A 24440-nucleotide genomic window follows, 5' to 3' on the forward strand; every position below is an offset into this window, starting at 1 on the left:
AGATTTATAACATATACTAATTGTGAACTCACTTATTTGAGTGGGAATGGAACAGAATTGTCATTTCTTTAAAAAGCTAGGAACGAGAAGGAAATGGAATGTGTGGAGCCCTGAACTCTAAACAGAAGTACTTCAGATTGCAATATTTTGTTTCATATGTCACTTGAAATAATTAATTCCCAAGAACAACACTTAAAGTGAGAAGTGGCCTTGAGGAACTTCCACTGAATCATTCTCATATTGTCCTTGTATGTTTGACCTAAGGTGGCTCCTTCAGCACTTTTTCTTTTTGTTATAAAAAGTGTTTGAGGGCCTCTCTTTTCTCTCTCTTTCTCTGTCTTCATGATGCTGGAAATAATGAGAGGAAAACAGACGGTGTTTATATCCACAGTGCGGTACTATGATAATACACTACTGAATCGAAACTAGCAAACCAAGAGATTAAAATAAAATAAAATATACTGCTCAACATGGAAAGAATGAAAAAGAAAAAGAAAACCCCTCTCAGATTAAGAAAAAAAACCATCTGCATGGTAATCTGAACATTTGTAAGTAGAACAAGTGTAAGAGAAAGCGGGAGGGCATGTGGAAACCTGCACGGAAGGAAAACATGAGCTGCGAACCAAAATAATTATGAGGAGAAAAACACTGACAAGTTAGAAAAAAGTAAGGAACAGATTGCATTGGTGTGCCTCTCTTCATAATGTTGAAAACATGCATTCAGCACTGACTACTATAATAGGGGCATATACCCAATCAAGCACGATATTTAAATAATTCTTTTAACAAACAGATAAAGTGCTAAAAATGCTTCGAGTGTAACAGAGCACGTTGGTGTTGTACCAGGAATAGGCAACTCCATAGCCTCCGGTGGGTTTGGCCTATATAACATACATCAATTATTCCCAGCTAATAGACCAGACTGGGTAGGGTTGATGGCAGTTCCAACCCAGTGCATCTAGAAGGGCATCAGGTTGTCTATGGCCACATTTCCCCTTGATTCTGAGATCTCTCTTCCTGCTGGGAGGAACATGTTTTTCTTCTCTCTTTTTTTTGGTGTGTGTGTGGGATATTCAGGAGCGAGGGAGAGGGGAGGATTTAAGGCTTGTGTCCTGATGTGCTGCAGACTGCTTACATTTATGCCTCAAACATGATTTTAATGTGGTGCACATGGACAAGTAGAACATATCCATGTTGCATTGTTATTGTTAATAACTCATATGGATGAGTTTCAATTGTTGAGACCTGAGGATGTGGACAGGGTGTTTGGATCTGTCCATTCTACCACCACTCTGCTCGACCCTTGCCCATCCTGGCTAATTGGAAGATCTGCCAGGGGAGTCTGCACTTGGGTCCAGGAGGCCGTGAATGCCTCCTTGAGAGTGGGAGTGGTCCCTACTACCTTGAAAAAGGTGGTAATTCAACCACTCCTTAAAAAGTCTAACCTGGACCCAAGGCTGGTGGTTAACTACCAACCAGTGGCGAACCTCCCTTATTTGGGCAAAGTGTTGGAGCGGGTTGTGGCCGGGCAACTCCAGTCACTGCTGGATGAAATGGGTTTTCTGGATCCATTTCAATCAGGTTTCAGGCCGGGTTTTGGTACGGAGACTGCCTTGGTCGCCCTGTACGATGACCTTTGCCGGGAGAGAGACAGGAGGAGTGTGACCCTGTTGATACTCCTGGATCTCTCAGCGGCTTTCGACACCATTGGCCATGGTGTCCTTCTGGATAGGATGGCTGGGTTGGGAGTTGGGGGCACTGCTTTACCATGGTTCCGCTCCTTCCTGGCTGACCGTGTCCAGAGGGTGGCGCTGGGGGACAGTTGCTCTGCCCCATGGCATTCATGTCATGGGGTTCCTCAGGGCTCGATACTGTCCCCCATGCTGTTTAACATCTACATGAAACCGGTGGGAGAGGTCATCAGGAGGTTTGGGCTGAGGAGTCAGCAATATGCTGATGACACTCAGCTCTACCTCTCATTTTCCACTAATCCAGGTGAGGCAGTTTCTGTGCTGAACTCATGTCTAAACCTGATAATGAACTGGATGAAGGTTAATAAATTGAAACTCAGTCCAAACAAGATGGAAGTGCTGTTAGTGGATGCTTCGCTGGACAGGTTGGAGGGCCATTTCCCTGCCCTGAATAGGGTACACTCCCCTAAGGGACAGGGTCCGCAGCCTGTGGGTGCTCCTGGACCCCAGTCTAACTCTGGAAGCCCAGGTGGACTCAGTGTCCAGGGGCGCCTTCCTTCAGCTGCGGAAATTGTACCAGCTACGGCCCTACTTGGACAAGCGGAGTCTCATGACAGTTACACATGCAGTGGTAACATCTCGTATAGATTATTGCAATGCGCTCTACGTGGGGCTGCCTTTGAAGATGGTCTGGTGACTGCAGCTGGTCCAGAATCAAGCTGCTTGGCTGGTGGGTGGTGAGCCGCTAGAGAACACATAAAGCCAATTCTAATTAAATTACATTGATCACCAGTTGCTGCCCGGGCCCGATTCAAAGTGATTGTTTTGACATATAAAGCCCTAAATGGCTTGGGCCCTGGATACCTGAAGGATCGCCTCCTTCCATATGAGCCTACCTGGCAGTTAAGATCTAGCCATGGGGGCCTTTTGAAAGAGCTGCCCCTCAAGTCAGCTTGTAGACAAAGGGCCTTTTTGGCAGCTCCCGTCGGACTATGGAATGCCCTCCCGAGTGAGATTCGTCTGGCACCGATGCTGATGACATTTCGGCGCCAGGTCAAAACCTTCCTGTTCCAGACGGCTTTTAATTGAAATAACATCAACTGTGGGTCCTGATGGCAATTTTTAGGGTATCTATTTTAATTGTATTTTAATAGTTTTATCCTTTTTTTGTATTTTAATTGAATTTTAATTGTTGTAAGGTGCCCAGAGACCTTTGGGTAGAGTGGGCGACATATAAGTTAAACAAGCAAACAAACAAACAAACATATTCAATACCTAGGACATGCCGTACAATAATATTCCTCATTTCAATGACTTCAGAGGTTCAACCTGCATTACTTAAACATATAAGCCACAATCCTATTGAGGTGACACAAAGGGTGCAGGAGCAGTCAGGCGGGTGGTTCCCTCCCCACTAGACTGTCCTTTAAATCAATCCAGAGGCAGATTAAAAAAAACACCACTGAAACCTCAACATCTGTGGTGGTCCTGATCTGTATCAGATCTATGCACATTTACTCTTAAACAAAAAAGAGGTACACTACAGTACAGGAGATGTTTAATGCAATAAGTAGTTTCACCGAGTGTTATCTGGCTAATTGAGAAAGGTGCTGATACCCATTCTAACCAGAATTCTATAAATGGACATTCAATGAAAAAAATACATGATGCTTAAAATAAGGCTCTCTTTTATTCCTCCTCAGACTATACTTCCCACTGCATTCTATGGAGATGGCTCAAGCATGGGGATTGGGTGGCCCTCAGGATGTTATTGCACTGCAACTCCCATCATCCCTCACTGGTAGCTACGTTGTCTAGGTCTGATGTTTGTTGCAGGTAAACACACATTCCTCCTTCCCAATTTATGCCTCTGGTGTTCTACTACATAAGGAAGACCTACTCTTCCACAATGATAAAAATGTATATATTTTCACGTGGCAAGCATTCAAGAATATAACTATCCCAGCTTTAGAAGAGGTGAGGTTAATAACATACAGTATCTGTACATGTGTCAAGTGCTCAGTTAGATCTGGTGATTAGTTCTTAATGCTGAGTACCTTGTGAGAAGGCTTGTATAGGTGCAATTTACACAATATCATCTAGATATCTAGTTCTTTGTGATGTCTGAGCACACCAGGAAATGCCAGTGTGGTTGTTAACAGGTGTGCATCCAGTACGCACTCACACACACAAAAAAGTAAGCAACTTCTAATTTATCTGGTCCCCTGCTTTCTCCTTTAACTAATGCATGTCCCAAGTCCTCACCTATATATAGATCTCTTCCCCTCAAATCTGTTGAGAACTGAACCCAGAACCTTTAGAATGAGCTACAGTTAATCCATATTCTTTCCCTCAGCCTGTATCTGAAATGGAAAAGATATAAAGCTGAGGAATGTGTACTCTAAGCAACTGTTGCTCCTTTTTAATATAAATGGACAGCTCTTATAGCAGTTCCAACAAATATAATCAACTAGCATTTACAGATCAACATTTCCTAATAAAGGAATACAGCAGGATAGCCTGAATAGTTCTTGAGTCAGTTATGCTGTTAAACTGTTATCATTATTATTGGCCTGTGTATCCAATTAAACCCCAAATCCTCAAACTGCTGTATGCAGCTTCTCTTAAGTTAAAGATCAAAAGTATTCAAGCCTAAACAGAAACAAGGACTTTCCTGAATTATTGATTCCATGCCCCCACCATGCAATATATTTGCATTCACTATTCATTTACTGTGGGAGATAACAGGGTCGCTTAGCATGTTCCTTTAGAAATTGCAGGAGAGGGACTGTGTGTGACTCACAATTTTCACGACATACCACTAAATAAGCAATAGCTGGCTGGAGAGACTCCTGTGTTGAAGGATCTGGTTATGGAGCCAGGTGCTGGAAGTTTGATTCCTCACTGTGCCACCCAGGAAATGAGCCAGTGTGGAAGATCGTGCACAAGCTATGCAGTCCTGGAGTGCTCCCAGAAGGGTTGCCATTAAGTCAAAATCAGCTTGATGGTACACAGTTGCTCTTGATATAAATGAATACTGTAGTGGTGAGGTGTAAATGTATTGCATGCACACACACACACTCATATCCCCCTGCTGCAGTGAGAGGAAAAGCACGTTCATCAAAGGACTTCCAATCCTAAACTCCCACCCCCACCCAGTTATCTGGATTAGTTGAGAGTTACAAATAAAGAGGAAGCATTCATGAGAACAAAATTAACTGTATATGCAGAAAACAGCCTTGGACTGTAAGCCACCCATGATGCAGAACAATTATGTGTGAAGTACACAGGTGCAACAGCATCTGGAAAGTAAATGTAGCAGGTATGGCAATACAAGAATTGACTAGCAACAGTTCAGATGGAATCAACAGGAATACTGGGGGAGAAATTGCTTTTCTGTGATATTCATAGCCTGTTAACAAACAAAAAGCAAACAAAAAGCTATGAAAAAGGTAAGAGTGTGCCCCTGCCCCCCACTATGCAAAGCATTTCTTCTTTCATATTGAAAAATCACCATTTATATTGCCACTGTGAGCCTTTTAGGAACATGAATAATCCTTTTCTGCATTAGGTACTTTACAAATTCATACATGAAGCCTTCCCTAAATCTTGGGGACAGATAGGAAGTAAATTCAAATCAAGGAACATTTTTTTCCTTAGAGGGACATTTGAATGCATCTGTCTTTCTTTCTCCTGAATTAGGTATAAACTCTAATCTGTTCTTTATCCGATTCTCATGGCATAGCATCAGCTTCAAAGCTTCATTTAAATCAAGTGCTCTTAAAATGTTCCTTCTTCTCTGCTCAAAAAACAACAACCCCAAAACTAAGCATATATGCAGCTGTGTTAATCCATTATTAAGGATGCAGTCAGTAAATGTTTTTAGACATCACAAAAAATCAGAAACTTTAGATTCACTTTGTTTTCCCAAGTGAACTATTTTGCTGTTTATTAGTTGTGTGTCTTGTGACTGAAACAAACTGGTTTCACGCTTTTTGGCTGAAAACTGCTAGAAAGTTGCAACTAGAGTAGGCCCATCAAAACAATAGTGATTTGGTGAGTCAACAGTTGTGTAAGTTTATTTATTTAATGGACCTACTCTAGTTCCAACCTACTGGATTTCAGCAACTTTTTAGAATTGTACGTGCTTTTTCAAACACAACACATGGTTGTGTTTTCTCCTTGAAATTACCTCTCCCTCACCTTCCAAAAAAGGTCATCCTTTCGGTATTCAGAATGCAGATACTGTATTATGTTTCAGCAGATATTTCTAGATGTGTGAGATTAGATTTGAGCTTATTTAATTGGAAACGGTTAATTGGCCTCTGTGTTCTATGGCAGGAAAATGACGCATCTTAAGCAAAATGAATCTCCATAAATATTCCATGCCATGGTAATTTTCGTGCTTCCAGCTGAGCTGTCTGAATTTTTTTTTTTTTAAAAAAAAAAGCCTTTTGTATGCCATTAAACACATAATGAGAAGCCACAAACTGTTATCCATTTACATTATACGTCAAATTTTAAACACGAAAACCAAAGTGGAACAGCTACAATCAAATAGGATCCCTTGCTGTTAAGACTGCCACTTGTTTCGCTGCCACCCTGAAATTATTTGTGAAACCAAACTATCTCTTTTACTCCCTGTCTTTTGAAAAGCCAATAGACAGATTGCCAGTATTAACTGTGAGGTACATAATAAAGCACACAAAACAGCTTGCAAAGTCTGGAGCTCCCTCAAGTGGATACTTATTCAAGCTTCCAAAAGAACAACATTCAGACACAACCCTTTTAAGCAGGTGCAGTCTTTTCGTAACCTGCAGAGGAATAAGTATTGTAGAAAACCCGTAACTTGAAACTGTTTTACCTCTTTTATTTTCTTCAAAAAATCTTACGCTTAGGAACCACATTGACTTGTGCAGTGTGTCTTCTTTTCTGAGCTTTAGAGGCTGTTTTGGGATCAAGCCAAATTGGGGCAGAAGAAACTAGTAGAAGGGTGGGAGGGAGAGTTGACATACAAGAGAATAACCAGTCTGCATGTAAGAACTGTCTTGTTGTATCAGTTCAATGTCCGTCTGATTTTGCAGGTATTTAATCTATTGCAGTGCGCAAGCTCATGAGCAAAGGAATAATGACCAAGTCATTCACTTTTTGTACCCATAGAATCATCTGTGTGACTCTGGGGAGAGAAACGGATGGCCCATGATACTGGCTGAAAGCTCATTAGCACTAGAGAGCCATGATTTAGGCCAACATTTGAGTTTCAGAAATGAAATTTGTGAAAAGCTAGTGCTTGGGCATTTCTGAGCAGTTGAAGAATTCCCTCTTGAATGACAGATCATCTGTGACATCAATTTCTGCCCTCTGAGATATTAGATCAGGAAACAGTGATACATATATTTAGTGATTATGCCAACAGTTCTTCCCAAAGTTGCATATTCCTTGTGAGGGTGGATTAATAGGTAGGTTCTAACTACTGGCTAGCAGCACAACTGGTGGGTGTGTGCATTCAGATTTCAGATACATATGTAGTACATTCATTGAATGCAGGTTTTCCTAAACTGTACAACTTTTGGCTATACTGAACACAAAGAAGCAGGATTTCATTCTCCCTTCATTATACTCCTTCCACAATGAAAAGCAGCACGTCACAAAAGGCCTAGCATTGGTTTTTTCAAGATAATTCCTAGCACTAACAGTAAAAAGGTATTTCACTCCTAATAGATTTTTGAGATTAAAAAAAAGTGGGGAAAAATATATGATATATTGACTCTCCATAAAATTCTGCAGACAAGATGATTGCAGAATGAAGTCTTCATTGGGAGATACCCCTAATTGCAACAAGCTGTTAAGGGAATCTTTCTGTTTCCATCCCTCCATTGTGAAAGCTGTTGTCTTTATTGGTGATAAAAAGACTAGTCATTTAATCACTTGACTGCCAAGTATTTTTTTGTCAAAGCTAAAATCTTTGTGAAAATCTAGTCATATCATACTGATGCCAACATACTTCTCCCCATACTAACAGCCTTGTAGTGGTCTCCGAAATTTGTCTGAGGAGATTATAACTCGGAAAAATTACTCTTAAATTTAAAGGACTACAGTTCCAGAATCCCACAACCAGTTTGGCCAATTTTTAAAAAAACTTTTCTAAACTCTTGGCAAAATTTCCCAATACTTCTCTGAGTCATTTGCCTTCACTGTGTTTAATAGCTAATTCCATGCTGAAAACGAATGTTTTTGAGTTTTGATAGCTGCATTTTGAGCAGGAGGACAAAAGGGACAGTGATTTCAGGGGAGCAGGATAAATATTTGAAAATGTTTTGGAGATGGGTTTATTTTTTGTAACAGTGGTGCTAGCTGTTTGGAATTAGCTTACCCAGGAATACTTCTCATGTATCATTCAGACAGGACTTTTGGGGGATAAAAATGGCAGTCTTCAGGCAACATTTAAGGGACATTTCATGGTCTGTCGTGTGTAGAATGGTGGCTGCCATTAAAAAGCTGCTGAGATGAATTATATTTGCTGCTAGTACTATAGGCAGAGAATGCCATAAGCAAAATATAGCAAAAACTGCAAGGTCTGTTGGCAAGCAAATTTTATATAATTATAAGCTTGTGCTGTCATTTCTGACTTATGGTGACCATTTTCAGAGTTTTGTAGAGTACAGTGGGGTCTCTACTTAAGAACCTAATCCGTATTGGAAGGTGGTTCTCAAGTCGAAAAGTTCTTAAGTCGAATCTGCATTTCCCATAGGAATGCATTGAAAACCATTTAATCCGTATCTGCTCTTTTCTGTCCATAGAAACTAATGGGAAGGTGCTATTCCGCCTTCTACCACTAGAGTGGGATATTTTTTCCTTTTTTTTCCCTTAGGTCAAGAAAAGTTCAGAAAAGGAGGGGGGAGGCAGGGAACAGTTTGCAAAGCACTTTTTAGCCAAGCCAAGCCAAGCAGGTTTTGGGGAAAAGGGGGCAGCAAAGGAGGGAGGGAACACCTTTTAAATCAAGCATATTTCAGACAACAGAACAGTTTGCAAAGCACTTTTTCAAACTAGACAAGACAAGACAAGCATCAAGAGCTTGGGGTTCCCGGGATTGGAGTCAAGAGACCGGGATTCACATTCCCTCGGCCCTGGCAAGGTCGCCCTGCTCACCATTGAAACAACACTGTGAAGCGGAGGAAAGGAGCCGGGCAGGGGGTCTGTTTGGGTGCTGCTCCCACTTTAAAAAACCTTCTTGCATCCCAAAAGAGGCAGGAAGAGGCAGCCTGCCGCTTCTTCTGAGGAGGGGGGGCGCTCTCCTTGCCTGTCCTCTCCTAAAAGTGGGAGGGAGGGGGAGAGAGACAGGGCAACCCCCCAGGACTGGTGGCGGGGGCAGCGACTGTGGGGGTGGGGGCTTTCCCTCCCTCCCTGCAAGGATCTCCCCTCAACACTCATCTGTCTCTCTCCCACCCTCCCCAGCACTTGGGGCAGCGGCGGCCAGGCAGCTTGGGGACCGAAAGGGGAATCCGTTCCGCCTCCCCTCCTTCCCCCGCAAGGATCTCCCCTCGCCACTCCTCTCTCTCTCGCTCTCTCCCACCCTCCCTCCCCAGCACTTGGGGCGGTGGCGGCGGCCAGGCAGCTTGGGAAGAAAAGGGGAATCCCTCCCGTCTCCCCTCCTTCCCCATAATGATCTCCCCTCAACACTCCTCTCTCTCTTTCTCTCTCTCCCACCGTCCCTCCCCAGCATTTGGTGGTGGCGGCGGCCAGGCGGAAACTTACTGTTCCTGTTTGGTCACCTTTCTCTCCCCCTCCTCCTCGGAGCATGACTCAGCAGGAGGATTCAGCTGGCGAGCGGCAGGGCCGGCATCCAGAGTCCCCCCCCCCAGGGAGATGGGCTCCCTGCTTGCTGGCTAGCCCCTCGGGGCAGCTACTCTCCCCCTGCCGCCCCCTCCTCCTTGCCATGGGGGTGTGGCTGTGCGGGGAGAGCCTGCCCGAGCACAGAGAAGCAGAGAAGCGGCGGCTGGACGGGCCAGGGTGTGCGTGGCGACCACTCGCCTCCTGGGCTCTCCTTCGAGGGGGAGGGGGTGAGTCAAGCGCAGCAAAGGGGTGCATCCCCCCAGGCCACATCTGGACAGCAGCGCCAGCCTCCTCCTCTGGACACTTCTGCCTGGGTAAAACTGTGGTGGCGGAGGTGTGTGTGGGGGAGAACGGGAAGCGGCTGGAAAGAAAAGCTCTGTGCCTTCCCCCCAGAACCGACCATGAGTAATCAATTAGCAGGCAGGGTCAGACGCTGCACCTCCGGGAACAGAAAGCAAAGGGAAGGGCTTTTGTGGAAGGTTTTTTCCCGCACATTTCCCTCCCTTTCGTAACTCGAAATAGAGTTCGCAGGTCGAGTAAATATTTTCCCCTCAGAGCAGTTTGTAAGTCGAAAAGTTCGTATCTCGGGCCGTTCTTAAGTCGAGACCCCACTGTACTCAAGAAATGGTTTACCATTCCCTTATTCTGGGAGCACTTTAGAGCTGTACTGCTTGTCCACAGCCACACAGGCTGACTCTTCTGGGATGCACAGCAGGAAGTCAAAACTTCCAACCTCTGGCTCTGCAGCCAGATACCTAACACACTGAAATATCCAACCAGTTAAGTTTTATATACCACTAGCAAATATTTGGTGCCACTACCAAAATAAATGGGGATAGCATCTTTGAGATTTAACCAAGCCAGTTTTTTACACTAGGATACCAATAGCATCCAGAATAATTTTTTTATATAGCTCTTACTGTTTTGGAGAGGTTTTGGGAACAAACAAAAACAGAAGGCACCAGGAGAACCAGTGTAGAACACTAATCAGAAATTTAGTGGGGAATGGACATATGCTAATTTTTAGGCCTGAAAGCCTTAGGAATGGACCTCAACAGATGGGAAACCCTGACATCTGAGCGTTCAGCCTGGAGGCAGGCAGTGTACCATGGCCTCTCCCAATTTGAAGAGACCCTTGTCCAGCAGGCCAAGTCAAAGAGGAAGTCACAGAAGCAGCAAAATCAGGGAGCTGGACAGGGAACAGATTACCTTGTTAAACAATGAATCCGCTTGATGATGAGGTTTTTGCAATCACTATAGCAATCGCAAAACAATGTCTTAATGGGAGAAAATTGCTTTACGGTGATCGGTTCCCGGATTTGGGAACCAATTTTTTGCTTAACAATGGTTTTGAAACAGCTGATCGGTGGCTCTCAAAATGGCCGCCTGCTGTGCCGATGCATGGATTGCGCTAGGAACGAGGGCAGTGCTAGAAACCTTGAGGTGCAATGCATCCTGGGTAAACCCTTTCGTACAGCAGAAAAGAAAAAGAAAAAAAAAACATAAACCAGGGCATGATTTTCTATGGATTTTGGTTCGTAAATCGAAAATTACATAAACCAAGGCTTTCATAAACCGAGGTACTGCTGTAGTAGGTATCCATTGTGGTGTAATAGATAGAGTAATAGACTACGAAAACCTGGGTTTGAATTCCTGCTCAGCCGTACAAACTAACTGTGGGGTGGCACTGGTAAACCACTCATTAAATATCTTTCTTAACTTAAAAGCATTGTTAGGCTCACTATAAATTATTTCTCACTAGACGGCACATATCACACACACACACAAAATGCACAAATGTATGTCAAATGACTTGTGTATAGCTTTTACTGTTTCTATGGTATTTCAAGACAGAGGCTCTGGGGAGTAGACTCTGATATGCAACTAACTTGGTTATTTATGTTGATGGATCAACGGTATCTAAGCAAAATTTTGTGTTTCTAGCTCTCACAGTTTTGAAGACCTTTCAGGACAATCTTTTGAGACAAGCAAGCAAACAAACAAGGCTCTGGGGGAACTGAGTTGAAGATAGAAACTGTACATTTATTTTAGTGAGAAATTCAGTAGTGTCTGCTTAAATTTCATATTTCCAGTTTTAGAGAACAAACAAAGAAATGGGGAAACGTTTCAAGATAGAATCATATCAGTTATTTAAAACAGATGCATAAAAACAGATGAACAGAAGAGAAAAATAATTAATTGAATATAATTTACTGTTTCCAATATTATTGGATAGTGTATCGAGCTGCTTATAATTCCATGGGAAGATCCATATGTTTATATATACCAAGCATTATTTCATATCCATACTTTATTTATAATATATCCAATTTTCAGTCTTGAGAGACTATGATAATGTGCTCTGAATAGAGGACTTGGAACAGCGTCTAGTGTGGCTGAGAAGGCCAATTCGAGAGTGACAATCCCTTCCTCACTGAAGACAAATACAGTCTGTCCCCTGTCCAGCTCTCTGATTTTGCTGGTTTTGAGACTGCCTCTGCCTGATGTACAAGCGTCTCTTCAAATTCGGAGAGGTCATGGTGCACCGCCTGCCTCCAGGCTGAACGCTCAGATGTCAAGGTTTCCCATCTGTTGAGGTCCATTTCTAAGGCCTTCAGATCCCACTTGCATATATCATATTGCAGCTGTGATCTCCCTCTGGGGCGATTTCCTTGCACTAATTCTCCATACAGGAGATATTTTGGAATCCGACCATCAGCCATTCTCACAACATGCCTGAGCCAACGTAGACGTCACTGTTTCAGTAATGTATACATTCTAAAAATTCCAGCTTGTTCTAGGAGTACTCTATTTGGAACTTTCTCCTGCCAGGTGATACCAAAATGTGTCAGAGCCAACACATATGGAAGGTGTTCAGCTTCCTCTACTGCCATGCGCAAAGGGTCCAGGACTCACTGCAGTACAGGAGTGTACTCAGAACGCAGGCTCTATAGACTTGGACCTTGGTATATGCCGTTAGCTTCTTATTAAGCCATACTCTCTTTGTGACTCTATAGAACATGGTAGCTGCTTTGCCAATGTGTTTATCCAGCTCGACATCCAGGGACAGCGTGTCAGAGATGGTTGAGCCAAGGTACACAAAGTCATGAACAACCTCCAATTCTTGTGTGGATATGGTAATAGAGGGAGGTGAGTCCACACCCTGGCCCGTGACTTGTGTTGTCTTCAGGCTGATTTTTAATCCAAAATCTTGGCAGGCCTTGCTAAAATAATTCATAAGTTGTTGGAGGTCTTCAGCAGAGTGGGTAACAATGGCTGCATCATTGGCAAAGAGGAAGTCCCACATGCATTTCAGCTGGACTTTGGTTTTCACTCTCAGTCTAGAGAGATCTAGTCCGGAGAGAGACACCTTCTGTTGCAGTTCCAAAAGTGTGCTTCAGCATGACAGTAAAAAAGATCCCAAACAGGGTCGATGTGAGGACACAGCCCTGTTTCACTCCGTTTGAGATATCAAAGGGATCTGATGTTGAGCCATCAAAAACTACAGTGCCCTTCATTCCCTCATGAAAGGACCTGATGATGTTAAGGAGCTGAGGTGGACATCCAATCTTGGGAAGTATTTTAAAAAGGCCGTCCCTGCTAACCAAATCAAAGAACTTTGTAAGCACAAAGAGTGGCTGTCATTCCCTACATTTATCCTGCAACTGTCTGAGGGAAAATACCATGTCAGTGGTGGATCTATGAGATTGAAATCCACACTGTGATTCTGGATAGATATATCCAGATATATCCAATAAAACGTAATATATAGGTAAAGGTTCACCTTGACATTTAGTCCAGTTGTGTCCAACTCTAGGGCACAGTCCTCATCCCCGTTTCCAAGCCATAGAGCCAGTGTTTGTCCAAAGACAATTTCCATGGTCACGTGGCCAGCGCGAGTAGACACGGAACGCCGTTACCTTCCCACCAAGGTGGTATCTATTTATCTACTCGCATTTTTACATGTTTTCAAACTGCTAGGTTGGCAGTTCAAAAGACAAGCGAAAGGAGCTCACTCCGATGCGTGGATTTGATCTTATTACGGCTGGTCTTCTGACTTTTCAGCACAGAGGCTTCTGCAGTTTACCCACAGTGTCACCACATCCCCTAATATATAGATATATCCAATAAAATGTAAGATTATGGTGTTTCTTGAGAACTCTTGTAATGCCTTCTAATATATAACAAATAAACTTTTCCAGAGGAAAATGCTTATTTCCCTTTCTTAATCTGAATTAATAAATAATTCAAGAATGAAGTATTTTTCCAAAGAAGAATGTATATATTTACTGCACACTTAAAAGAAATGCCATTTTGGGCTACTATGCACAAATAAATTAATAGTTCTGATAATATCACATGTTAAAGATAACCTGACAACATAATCATAGGATCAAGATATTAAGCTTTACCTGCCATGTTTTTAATTTCATTTATAATTGAAGCCTGATATATTCTAATTTTATGACAAGTCCAAAAGATAAAATATAAAATTGCTTTGGATTGCTTACAACACCAGTACTTACCACCTACTCCTATATAAAATTTACTTAGTCTGGTTGGTGTTACATACCAACTAAATGCCATTATTAAGGGGAAAAAATCCTAATCTAAAGTAATAATGATAACACAAACTCAAAAACCAAACCTCTGATGGTATATATTTTATATGCCTTTACCCATTAGTCAATGGCTAAAATCTTGTTGCTTAGCCTAGTAAATCAAGCTAGAGTAGGCCCATTGAATCAATGAGGATCCTCCATAAGTTCCTTTGAATCAACTAGGCCTAGTTTAATTGCACCTCACTGTAGTTTAGTAAACTGCTAGTAGAGTTGGCCCATTTGACTCTGTGGGATTTGTGGAAGAATTGACTGACCAAATCACTCATAGATTCAGTGGGTCTGCTATCGTGTAATTTACTATGCTAATCAACAGGAGTTTGCCCACTGTGTTAGCAATGCAATGCATGTCTCTCCAAATTCCAGCAATAACATCATAAAGAGCAAATGCACATAAAGTCCAATAGGTTAAAATAAATGCAAAGTAAAATATTTCAAAGTAAAACATAATCTTAAGGATTGACTGAAAAATGAAGTTTATGTCAAAATATTTCATTTTGAATTTGTTTTAACTTACTACATTTTGTGAACATTTGCTGTTCAAGCAACCAAATGTTATGCCCATTTCTTGATCAAATATGTCCTCTGATGAATCTGGAAAAAAAACACAGCTGCTTTTATATATGTGTATTTGATGTCTAATATTTGGGTGACCTTTGCAACTCATGCTCAGGATTTGGAGCAGTAATCTCCTGCAGCTACATGTCCCATTTTCCACTCTTTTCTGGTGCCTCAGGATTGAAATGTTCAGAACAGTAGCACATTACATTCTGAACTGCACTCTCTTTCTGAAGGAGTGGATCAGATCAATTCAGTCTGGAACGTGAACCAAACTAAATCTTCCAGAATCCCTAGCTCAAACACAGTGCTTTTCAACAGAAGCAGTTTACCATAAAAGTTTGCTAGCAAATTACTATCCATGAAATATATAATTGATATAAATATATGAGGTATAAGGACATTAGGCCAGAAACAGATGTTAAGAGAGACTCTATAATTAGACATTACAATGTTAATGTTGCAGAGAGGTGACTGAAGCAATCTTTCTGTATTTGTCAAATCATGCTCAAATCGTGAAGACCAATCATGAAAGAAAGCAAACTAATTTGCATAATCTCAGAAGTGGTTGAAACTCATGTTGTTGTATTCAGACACTCGTATAAGTTAAGCATTTCCCTTTTGTAGCCATGATATGTTTCTAACTTCTGTTTCTGGTTTCAGAAAATTTGATCCTTACATTCTCTTTGCTATGTCTTACCTCAGTCATAAAGAAGATCTGTTTTTTCCACATTTAATTATTGCAGCGCCATCTATGAGGAAGTTTGCTTAAACTGTACTTGAGGAATACTTGAATTCTAGGCTAGCCCATTTCATTGTTGTTCATTTTTGTTTGTTTTTGCTGTCTTCTCTGGTTTCTTATGCTATGTGGAAGAGCAGAAGTAGATTATGTGCATTAGGTTTGATTTTCCTAGGATACTATTTGCATATTTAATTTCTGCTTATTCTTCCATTTATCTCTTTGATCCCCAGTTATATACCCTGCGCAGATTTTTTCCTTAAATAACATTTTATTCAGTTGCATTTTTAGTTTGTATTGGTTATATCTATATCAAGACATAGTGAAAAGAATGTAGAAAATGTTGGCAACATTTTACAGCAGTGGTAACTTAACTTACATAGAAAATCATGCTTTAAAAAAACACAACACTACCTTCTTTTAGCTGCTAGAACCAATTTCTATGCAGAGAATAATGGGAGGGGGAGCACAAGAGGAGTGACCTTAACACTGAGAGAGATGAACTGAGCACTACTGAAGGGAAAATGAAAATTATGTGCTACCCTCAAGCCCAATACAGTGGTGCCTCGCTTAACGATGTTAATTGGTTAAAAAAAAATAGCTGATAAGTGATTTCATCACTAAGCGAAACGCGGTTTCCCATTGAAATGCATTGAAAACTGGACAATCTGTTCCAATAGGAACGAATTGCCGTCCTTAAGCGAAAATCGCCATAGGAGACATCGCTAAGCGAAACGCAGTTCCCCAATTGAAATGCATTGAAACCTATTCAATGCATCTCAATGGGGGAAAAATACAACAACAAATTAAAAAGAGTCAGAACAAAGTCAAATTTGGTTAACAAAGGGTTTATTAAGTGCACATTATGATTTCAAACATTTTAAACAGTAAACTTTAACTTTATAAATAACAGAAAAACATTTAAAAAACAGCAAACATGAGGCTGTTTAAACCATCATTAAGTGAAACAGGGGACCCAAAATTTAATCGCTGTGCAAAGCATGGTCCCAACCATCGCTAAGCGAAAATCGCCCATAGGGACCATCATTAAACGAAGCATAAAAACGCTCCGAAAAGTCGTTGCTAAGCGATTTTGTCATTAAACGAAGCAGTTGCTAAGCGAGGCACCACTGTAATGCCAATCAAATTGATAGTGTTCCCAAAAAGAGAAAAAAAGAAAAAGGAAAGAGCCCCTCAAAACCCTCACTGATGTCATTCAGAGCCAGAGAACACAACGCTCTGCCAAAAATCTTCTCCATCTTTCCAAAGGTCTTCTGCCCATTGGTTCATTTGCGGTGGGAAGGTCTGCTGCTGGTAAAAAGAATAATAGACTTCTTTGTTGATAATTTTGGTTAAATGTGAATACCCATAATATTAGCAGAGTAAAGAGATATTGGTTTGGATAGACACTCTGACACAGAGAGTAAAATATCAACTTAGTCTATTTACATATATGCATACAGAATAAACATTCATCTGGCAGCATAATATGACATGATACAACATGCAGCATAGGAAAAAGGTGATCTGACTTACACCAGATAAAATGTCTCCTTTACACATGACTTACGTACAATTCTGGGACCAATCAGAAAATACTGTACATTGCTTCATTTTTAGTTACACCAAGCTTCATCATGTACCACAGCTGTACAACATTAAGTTTCAAACTTTGTTAACTATATTTGAATACAATCAGTACAATGACTCAGGTAAAATCAGCCATTTTATTTTCAATTATACAACATTGATATTTAATGCATATTCATATCAAAATCTCAGCACCCCTCCATAAATTTAATTGTTGTATAAACCAAGCTTATTTCATAGAAAAACATATTCATATCAAAGTCTCAACGTTCTTGGCCTCTTTACTCAGATCCCACAGTGCTCCCCTTATTTTCTTCCCACAACATGTTGTGCCACAAACCTTTTAATACAGCTGCATAGCAATGTGTGACCCTCTAGGTGTTTCTGGACTCCATCAGTCCCAGCCTATAAGGAGTAATGGGAGTTGTAGTCTAAGAATAACTGTGAAGACCGAAATGTTTCCTCTCCCTGCTATATAGGAAATGCTATCAGAAATACAAGACCAGTGTGGTGTAGTGGATAGAGTGTCAGACTAGTACTGTACTGAGGAACTCTGAGGTGAAATCTCCATCCTTTCCATGGAAACTCATTGTGGGATGATATGGTAACCCACCCCTTGAACTTCTCATATACAGTATCTTGAAATTACCAGACATGAAATAAGAACAATTAGAAATATTCCCTTTGGAATGATACCTCTCTCTCTCTCTTTTTATTGAAACTGTAACAAGTAATAAAATTAGTTATAGAATATGAGTATGTCACATGTGTGAATGCACAAACCACCACAAATATTTCTTAAATATTTCTGCCGCTTTGGCTCCTGTTAACCTCAATATTCTTTATAGGTTACAGCCAGTTGCAGTCAGTCATATTTCCTTCTGTTGGAATAACAATAATAACAATAACAATAATAAAGTTTTTTTTAATCGCCCGTTATTTTAACTTCACATAGATATGTACATTGTTTCCCACCCCCTCCTGAAGTATCCTAATCCTCCATTTACCAATGAGGAGTTGTGAAGAGATGCAGCTCAATTTTCCTTCATATCCACTTGATTCTTTCTTATAATCAGCACTGTGCATGCCAGGCAAGGTCGTACACTGTAGCAGTGTTCAGCGCTGTGTGTGATCTCTTGGCTCTAATGCCATTAAGGACTCAACAGCTTCTCTCTGCTCTGTCCTACTGTTTTTAATCTGCCAGTGCACTCCAGTAGAGGGAGAAGAGAGCTCTGCTTCCAGACATATTTCAGTGATTACTGTCAGAGACCATATTTGTGAGAGGGAGTCCTGAGAGGCAGTCATCCAAAAGCCACTATTCCATTTGTTTCAGAGGAATGAGGTTGAATGTTGTGTTGTGTTTTGCTTTTTTTAAAAAAGGCAGGCACAGCAGGATCTAATTTCAGGTTTTCTGCAGAAACACCTACATCAAAGAAAAAGTCAGGAGGCAACTGGCATTGCAATCTAGCAAATAGCCTTGCCTTTGGTAGGTTCCCTGTAGTAGCTCTGTAGGGTTTCTTTCAGCCTGAAGGTTGAATAGCATCAAAAAGGACAAAAATAGTGGAATTATACACTCTTCCCAAAAGAACTGTGAAGCTTCTAATTGTTCATTTACCCATCTATATAGTAATATATATATATATATATATATATTCTCCTCTGTTCTTTCTTTTGAGGTTGCTGTTGAACCAATGTGAACATGTGGTCTATCCTAACCCCAGAACTAGCCTGCTGCACTCAGGTGTGGTGAAAAATGCTCTACTTTAGCTGGTTGGTATCAATTCAGTTTCAATTTCAAATCCAGTTTGCTTCTGTACATGAAACAAAAGGAAATGTCATCTTATTCACCTTAAACAGCAAAATGTCTTATGCCATCGCTGCTACAATTAAACACAAACTGTAGCTTCACATTCTTGTATCTTTGTTTCGTTTTGTTTTGTCCTTATCCTTGGTCTTATCTGGTAGACCTTATCATTGGACTTCAGAGCTAGCTTGTGGACCAAGCAGGGGAGAGACTTCACATCAAATAGCTATGGGACATATACTCCCTTACTCTAGTCAGCAGCTACCTACACCTTGGATCAGTTGATAGGCAAATCCAAAACCAATGGCTTGCTGCCACCTGAACTTAACACCCTCTGCACTTAATGACTTGCTGCTGAGCATGGGACCTATCTCTACTGAGAAGCTCTGCATTCTGCTTGATGAGTACAGTCCATTCATATGTGCACCTGAAACTGTACGGACTGTGCCATCTAATTCATAGAGGACAATCCTCTGCAAGTGTCTTCTAGTTGAAGGGCTGTCCAATTCAGATCTGGAAGATGCAGAAGAGAACAGGGTTGACTTGAGGTTCCTCATGAGTAACACTCAAGCAGCATGCCAAGCAGGCATACATCATATGAGTCAAAGTTTTCCCATGAGGGTGAGGTTCAAACTCCTTTTAGCAGGGCCGGACTGGCCATCTGGCAGTTCTGGCAAATGCCAGAATGGCCGATGGTCAGAACGGCCGGTTCCTGCCTCAGCGCAGAGGCGCCCACTGCGCGCCTGAAGTCCCCGAGGAGTCAAGCCCTGTCCCCGCGCCTCCACTTCCAGCACCCTTCCCTCAGTCCTGTGGACTCGGAGGAGGGAAAAGGGAGCCGTCCGACACCCTGAGGAGCGCTGAATACCTTCCCTCCCTCTCTCCTGCCCTTTCCCGCCCTCACCCGCACCGGTGTGTCTGGCGCGTCCAGCCACGCTCGGCTGCTTCATCCTCGGCTTCGCCCAGCCAGCCGCAGCCCGGTAACACTTGCATTCACACACGCATGCACGCACGCACTTCGGGACCCGTGCTCCTCTCGCCCACGCCCTTCTCCTTCCTCCTCCTCCCCTTCCCTGGCTGGCTGGTTCCCGCACTTTCGCACACGCGCCGCCTCTGTCACACACGTACACTCACACACACACGCGTGCGCTCACTCACCCGGGCTCGGTCAGTCTGAGGCACCCTCGCTGCACTTCCCCAGCCCCTCAACCAGCTCGGCAGATGGCAGCTCCCGGTGCGGGCTTTTGGTCCTTCGGGTCCGAAGAGGGTTCCGGAGACCCAGGCAACCCCGGTCCAGGTAGGGCATTTCCCCCCCTCCGCTTCCCGCCACTCCGCCCGGCACTGAGGAGTAGGACGAGGAGGACGGCGACGACGTCTCTGCCTCCGCCAAGTTCCCCGCCGCTTCCCCCAAGACCGGGTCACCTCCGCCAGAGCGGACTTGGCGGGCTTCTTCCGTGGCCGCCTCGCCCGGCAGCGCCGACCTTTTGTCTGCCCTGGAAAGGACGAGGGAGCCGCTGCTACCTGTTCCTCCTCCTCCTCCGGAGACGGTGTCCCTTTGGCACGGATCCCTCGGAAAGGCAGCCAAGAGGACCCGCCTGGGCACGACCTTCGGGAGGCACAGCCGGCCGGCTTCACTTGTGCGCCACGGCGGGTGGCGGCGGCCGAGCACAGGAAGGGAGGGCGGGAGGGCCACTTAGGGCAAGGCAGTTCAGTGGGAGGTTTTTAATGGCTAACTGGATCCGACCCTGGCTGGGAAAAGGAAGAGCGGTGCCAAAACACAGAGGGCTTTAGGGAGGGTAGCAAGAGGCGGGAGGAAAGATATTATTTCAAGAGACCAATGCTCAGTAATTGTTCGTTATGTGACAGACTGTATTCATGAGAAGCTCCTGGCAGTGGTCGATTGTGAGTCTTCATCAGGTGAATACTTTCTTACCTTACTAAGGCAAGTTCTGCAGTCATGTAAAATTGACATAAAAAATTGCACTGGTAGTTCTACCGATGGAGCAGCTAACATGCAAGGACAGTATAGAGGCTTCTCTACATGGTTGTCCAGAGAATCTCCAGGCCAAATTCATATTTGGTGTTATGCACATGTACTCAATTTAGTACTGGCTGACACCACAAATATTGTAATTCCAAGTGCATCGTTATTTAATCTAATAAATGATGTTGGAGTTTTTATTCGTGAGTCTAATCAACGAATGAATGTATGGCTAAATGTCAGTCAGGATCCACACCATCGAAGAGTCTCTGTGATTGGGGAAATATGCTGGTGGTCCAAAGATGCAGCACTTAGAAAAATATTTGGATCATTTTCCCAACCTGATTCAGCTTTATATGTTGACCTTATTGTAACATTGGCAAAGATTGAAGAAAACTCAAGATCTAAGCCAGAAGTACGAATAAAGACAAAAACTTACATAGAATCACTGCTTAAATATGAGACCGTTCTCACAGCACATATAATTCTTCGGATTTTTGAGCTGACATCCCTGTTGTCAAAATATCTACAAACAAGTGGCTTAGATGTATTACAAGCTCATCACATGGTCACAGGGACACAGGAAAATCTCAAAAAGCTTGCCAGAGATTTTGAAGGGGTCAAGAACAGTGCAGATGATTTTATAAGATGGGCAAATGACAAACTACAAGAACGTGAAGATTGTGAACTTGAAGTACAGGCCACCTTGCCTCATAAAAGGTTAAGAAAGAAGAAAAGCATGGCTGGTGAATGTTCTCAAGATGAAGTAATATCGGATGCCATCATGGCATATAAGATACTAGTACACAATGTGATCCTTGATGTAATCACGGAGAGCATAACTCGACATTTTCTTGCTAGTGAAACACTGTATGCCAACTATGCATGCCTAGACCCTAGGAACTTTTCAAACATAAGAGAACAAGGGCTTCATATATCTGCAATGGAAGATTTAAGTAAAGTCTTGATCAAATTTAATGAGAATGCCACAGCTGAAAATTTGCGGTGTGAATTAACTAGTCTAGCTTTGCATTGGGACAAATTGAAGACATCAGCGCTAGAAGAATACACTGTAAGGGTGTCAAGAGAAACGCCCATGGAAGATCTAAGTCAACAATTTGATGAAATGGAGCTGTTAAATAAGCCATGTGCAACATGTAAGAACTGTGCCATTTGTTGCTATCAAATTCTACGGCGCTACAATTTATTAACAGATGCCTATAATGTGATAGGTCTAGCCTACAAATTCCTACTGACTCTATCATTTACTCAAGTTGCTTGTGAGAGAAGCTTCTCCACCTTGAGGTTCATCAAGAATCGACTGAGGAATACTGTATCCCAGGACCATTTGGATTCATTCATGTTAATGGCTACAGAATAAGAAATCCTCATGAGTCTTGATGTGGATGCCATCATCAACAGAGTTGCAGAGAGTAGTGAAGCCCTGCAAAGTCTTCTTATTCCTTGATAACGTATCATTCCTAAGTCTTTCCAGTATTAGTAGGGTTCAAATTTAAAATGTTCAAATCATAAACGAGGTGGAAAGTTCTTGAGCCGAGCCTTTTGTTCCTGGTGGAAGTGTTGATGTAGGAGGATCTGCTACTTATGGCTTGTTCACATTGAACGTTTTGTTGCAGTTATATTCAATGATCTAATGTTTCAATACATTAAAATAGCTATAAGATCTCACATTGTACTGTTGGTGTTTTTTGTTTAGAGAGCACTAGCATTGACAAATTTAAACATTAAATTTTAATTACACTTTTTGTTAAATGTGATGATTTTATAGGTTTAGATTTCCTGATGCTCCTTGTTATTTATACAACCAGGGCAATGATTGGGATAGGGAGAACTCGTAAGCATGTACCAATACCACTATACCAGCAACGCCCCTTCAGCGCGCCACAATATCTTGAATGGAGCCCACAACAGGTGGGCCTGTGTCCCCATAGCCGGTGGGCCTGTGTGCTCTAAATGCCAGGGCCGATTTTTGGTCCCAGTCCGGCCCTGCCTTTTAGGCATTTGTTGCCATGTTGAATAAATATGACTTGAAGGGGAAAAGCTGCTTCAATCACCATTCTATACATGAAGTCTGAAGGCAAGAGGCTCCTATGTTCATGGGCATCATGCAAACAAATCAGGACCCTCATTTTATTAGACACTAATTTTCATGAGGAAGCTGCATCAATATGATGGGTTTGTTCCCTTCAGACATATTACCCTCCATGCATAGGACAGAGCTGGAAATGGAAGGGATGAGGGTAGAGCACTGGTTCTTAACCTTGGGTTACTTAGGAGTTTTGGACTGCAACTCCCAGAAGCCTTCAACACCAGCTGTCCTGACTGGGGTTTCTGGGAGTTCCAGTTCAAAAGCATCTGAGTAACAAAGGTTAAGAACCACTGGGCTAGAACACTTCCCTTCCTCACTTTTGTCCAATACAGCAAGGAATGCATAGTTAGGGCTGTTTTGCATTTCTATTCATGTTAAAATTATTTATTTACTTAAAAATACTTTAACCTCACCTTTCTCTCCAAAAGGACCCAAGGCAGCTTTAAATGTTCCATCTGCACATAAATATTCGCATGTACAAACTTCAGCCCATTTTTGTCCTCCTTTTTGATGATGCCATTCCTCTTTTGTTGGTTCTGTAAGTGTCCATCCCAGCTGCAACTGTTAAAATAATTAATATTGATATAAGAAATATTCTCTTAGCTGCTGTTGTGTTGTACAGCACTTCTCAAACTTGGTGCATCTTGCCCATTAGGAAGGTAACACAATTTACCTGCCTCCCCAGCACTCATTGTTCACCTATACCTGTTTGCATGCTTGGCTACTTTTTTTGTTCTGCAATTAATAGGTTTGATGACAAAGTCATAAGAATTGCCCTACTCAGTCTGACAAAAAGTCTTTTTGGTTGTTGTACTATCTCTCTAGCATAGGCTAGCCAGATGCTTCTTGGAAGCCCAGAAGGAAGGTGTGATCATTGTTACCACCTCTTGTTGCTTGTGTCTCCAGTGTCTTCTGAGTGCAGATAAACTGCATTTGGAGCATGGAACATTTATTTCTCTGCCTTGAATTTATCTAATCCTCCGAAAAGTTGTTCTGGAAGTGGATATATAAAGAAACGAAGCAACGTACAAGGAGCATTTCAGTAGCATTTATCTTTGTCATAGTTGTTATGATCTTCTTAGTTTTCATATATGAAAGCAAGGAGGATTCGGATTAAGCAAAGCTTCAGCTGACCTCGTGTTGCTTCAGCTGGCCAGTTAGCATTACACTCTAACTCTGTCTTGAATATTTGATATGAGCTTTGAGAATATATGTGTACAGGGAGTAATGATACCACTAGAAAGAGGAAAGCATAAAAGGATGAAAAAAACAACAACACCCACAGATGTTATGTTGTGCATTGTTGGCCAATATTCTTTTGCAGCGCCATGAATTTCATTATGTCAGTGCATTGAGCAGGCAGATCAGTGAATTTCAGAGTCATTGACTCTGCTATTGAATGGTGTTCTCCTTCACTATTACAGAAGTGCCCAAGTGAAACAGGTGTCTCTATTATAATTGTAAACTGTAGAGAGCTATGGCAGACTCAATAGCTCTCAACATATAATCTGTACTCAC

At 42.2% G+C, this 24440-nt stretch overlaps 1 protein-coding gene across 5 annotated transcripts in view; it reads left to right on the top strand.

Moving 5' to 3' along the window:
- LOC110075428 (cadherin-6) overlaps positions 1–24440 on the top strand; it is a 181513-nt gene that overhangs the window by 33169 nt on the left and 123904 nt on the right. Inside the window, exon 3 of one of the 5 annotated variants that reach the window (XM_072998518.2) lies at positions 18707–18800. The exons of the other annotated variants lie outside the window; for them this stretch is intronic. The gene's annotated coding sequence lies outside the window, so the exon portion shown is untranslated. The remainder of the gene's footprint in view (positions 1–18706; positions 18801–24440) is intronic. 5 annotated transcript variants of the gene reach the window in all.

Source organism: Pogona vitticeps, chromosome 4, assembly GCF_051106095.1.
Source record: "Pogona vitticeps strain Pit_001003342236 chromosome 4, PviZW2.1, whole genome shotgun sequence".
NCBI lineage: Eukaryota > Metazoa > Chordata > Lepidosauria > Squamata > Agamidae > Pogona > Pogona vitticeps.